The sequence below is a fragment of the Hypanus sabinus genome, unplaced genomic scaffold, assembly GCF_030144855.1.
Source record: "Hypanus sabinus isolate sHypSab1 unplaced genomic scaffold, sHypSab1.hap1 scaffold_1266, whole genome shotgun sequence".
NCBI classification, from domain to species: Eukaryota; Metazoa; Chordata; class Chondrichthyes; order Myliobatiformes; family Dasyatidae; genus Hypanus; species Hypanus sabinus.
The window spans coordinates 104,134-107,415 of record NW_026779332.1 but is presented as its reverse complement, the minus strand read 5'-3'; the positions used below and the strand labels follow the sequence as shown (position 1 = coordinate 107,415).

The window sequence follows — 3,282 nt, the reverse complement described above, 5'->3', positions numbered from 1 at the left end:
ACCCCTCCCCCATCCCCCTTCCTCCAGTGGGATTTCTCTCCCTCATCCCCCTCCTCTACTGGGATCTTTCTTCCACATCCGCTTCCTTCTGTGTCTTTCCATCCTTTACCTTAGGTGATGTCTCTTCCTGCATCTCCCATCGACATTTCCCGATTCTCAAATCTTCCTCACTGTTTGACTTCTCCCCTTCACACCTGCCCTTTCCGACTGTCTCACGTCAGGAACACTTTTCTATCCATTAGGGAATGAGAGAGAATATGTGGAGTTTACAGGGTCACACCGACAGACGAAATTACTGACATTCGGTGAATTCATTGGAGCTGGGCAGTGAGGGACATTGACAGTGATGGGATCTACGATCAGTGAATTACTGAAGGGTTTAACGTTCCCTGAAATATCCGGGTGAGAGAAATGCCCTCAGACGGACGATTTTAATCACAATGTTCATCAATTTGTCTGTTTGTGTTTAGCCTGAGTTATAATGAACTGGGTGATTCAGGAGTGAAACTGGTGTCTGCGGCTCTGAGGAACCCGGAGTGTAAAATACAGACACTGTGGTAAGTACCAGACTGTGGGAGATTGTGTTTACAGTCACTGGGTGTCTGACACTGAACATTAATGTGATCAGTAATTGTGTTACTGATAAACACTGGGGATTTGTACCGTCTCCTGTCTCTCTGTGTCCTTCACCCTCACTCTCTCTCATCTCCAGGCTGATCCGTGTCGGTCTCACAGATTCTGGTGCCGAGGATCTCGTCTCCGCTCTCAGTACAAACCCATCACTGAAGGTGCTGAACCTGAGTCGTAATAAACTGGGGGATTCAGGAGTGAAACTGGTGTCTGCGGCTCTGAGGAACCCGGAGTGTAAAATACAGAGACTGGGGTAAGTACCAGACTGTGGGAGATTGTGTTTACAGTCACTGGGTGTCTGACACTGAACATTAATGTGATCAGTAATTGTGTTACTGATAAACACTGGGGATTTGTACCGTCTCCTGTCTCTCTGTGTCCTTCACCCTCACTCTCTCTCATCTCCAGGCTGTGGGATGTCGGTCTCACAGATTCTGGTGCCGAGGATCTCGTCTCCGCTCTCAGTACAAACCCATCACTGACGGATCTGGACCTGACATCAAACTCTCTGACAGACCGATCTGTCCCCGCTCTCCGCCGCCTCATACTGACCCTCCCGAGTCTGGAGTGGATCCGGTGAGTGTTTGTGTTAATGTTCAATGTGATAAAATATCAGCGGATCCGCGGGTTTTCTGGTGATATTTGTCTGTGAGTGTTGTTGAAACATTAACCCCGGTCCCCTGTTACTGACACTGTTGTGTGATCTGTTTATTCCATCTTTATTCTCCCATCTGTTTCAGGCTGGGGGGGAATCGGTTCAGTGAGACCGGGATGAAGGAACTGAGATCTCTACAGGGAGTCAGACCCGGACTGATGGTGGATCTGTGAACATCTGAATGTGGGGAATCGGTTCAGTGAGACCGGGGGGAAGGAACTGAGATCTCTACAGGAACCCAGACTCGGACTGAGAGTGGATCTGTGAACATCTGAATGTGGGGAATCGGTTCAGTGGGACCGGGATGAAGGAACTGAGATCTCTACAGGAACCCAGACCCGGACTGATGGTGGATCTGTGAACATCTGAATGTGGTGAATCGGTTCAGTGAGACCGGGATGAAGGAACTGAGATCTCTACAGGAACCCAGACCCGGACTGATGGTGGATCTGTGAACATCTGAATGTGGTGAATCGGTTCAGTGAGACCGGGATGAAGGAACTGAGATCTCTACAGGAACCCAGACCCGGACTGATGGTGGATCTGTGAACATCTGAATGTGGTGAATCGGTTCAGTGAGACCGGGATGAAGGAACTGAGATCTCTACAGGAACCCAGACCCGGACTGATGGTGGATCTGTGAACATCTGAATGTGGTGAATCGGTTCAGTGAGACCGGGATGAAGGAACTGAGATCTCTACAGGAACCCAGACCCGGACTGATGGTGGATCTGTGAACATCTGAATGTGGGGAATCGGTTCAGTGAGACCGGGATGAAGGAACTGAGATCTCTACAGGAACCCAGACCCGGACTGATGGTGGATCTGTGAACATCTGAATGTGGTGAATCGGTTCAGTGAGACCGGGATGAAGGAACTGAGATCTCTACAGGAACCCAGACCCGGACTGAGAGTGGATCTGTGAACATCTGAATGTGGGGAATCGGTTCAGTGAGACCGGGATGAAGGAACTGAGATCTCTACAGGAACCCAGACCCGGACTGATGGTGGATCTGTGAACATCTGAATGTGGGGAATCGGTTCAGTGAGACCGGGATGAAGGAACTGAGATCTCTACAGGAACCCAGACCCGGACTGATGGTGGATCTGTGAACATCTGAATGTGGGGAATCGGTTCAGTGAGACCGGGATGAAGGAACTGAGATCTCTACAGGGAGTCAGACCCGGACTGATGGTGGATCTGTGAACATCTGAATGTGGTGAATCGGTTCAGTGAGACCGGGATGAAGGAACTGAGATCTCTTCAGGAACCCAGACCCAGACTGATGGTGGATCTGTGAACATCTGAATGTGGTGAATCTGTTCAGTGAGACCGGGATGAAGGAACTGAGATCTCTTCAGGAACCCAGACCCAGACTGATGGTGGATCTGTGAACATCTGAATGTGGTGAATCGGTTCAGTGAGACCGGGATGAAGGAACTGAGATCTCTACAGGAACCCAGACCCGGACTGAGAGTGGATCTGTGAACATCTGAATGTGGTGAATCGGTTCAGTGAGACCGGGATGAAGGAACTGAGATCTCTACAGGAACCCAGACCCGGACTGATGGTGGATCTGTGAACATCTGAATGTGGGGAATCGGTTCAGTGGGACCGGGATGAAGGAACTGAGATCTCTACAGGAACCCAGACCCGGACTGAGAGTGGATCTGTGAACATCTGAATGTGGGGAATCAGTTCAGTGAGACCGGGGGGAAGGAACTGAGATCTCTACAGGAACCCAGACCCGGACTGAGAGTGGATCTGTGAACATCTGAATGTGGGGAATCGGTTCAGTGAGACCGGGAGAAGGAACTGAGATCTCTACAGGAACCCAGACCCGGACTGATGGTGGATCTGTGAACATCTGAATGTGGTGAATCGGTTCAGTGAGACCGGGATGAAGGAACTGAGATCTCTACAGGAACCCAGACCCGGACTGATGGTGGATCTGTGAACATCTGAATGTGGGGAATCGGTTCAGTGAGACCGGGGA

The 3,282-nt window shown here is 50.4% G+C and overlaps 1 long non-coding RNA gene across 2 annotated transcripts; it reads left to right on the top strand.

Annotated features, from left to right (window-relative positions):
- Positions 1-244: 244 nt before the first annotated feature.
- On the top strand, positions 245-2,963 carry LOC132386714 (uncharacterized). 2 transcript variants are annotated; one of them, XR_009509638.1, is made up of 4 exons: positions 245-557; positions 713-883; positions 1,039-1,206; positions 1,371-2,963. It is a non-coding gene; the product is annotated as an uncharacterized LOC132386714 (long non-coding RNA). The 2 variants fall into 2 exon arrangements; XR_009509639.1 differs by lacking the exon at positions 713-883.
- The last annotated feature ends 319 nt before the right edge of the window (positions 2,964-3,282 follow it).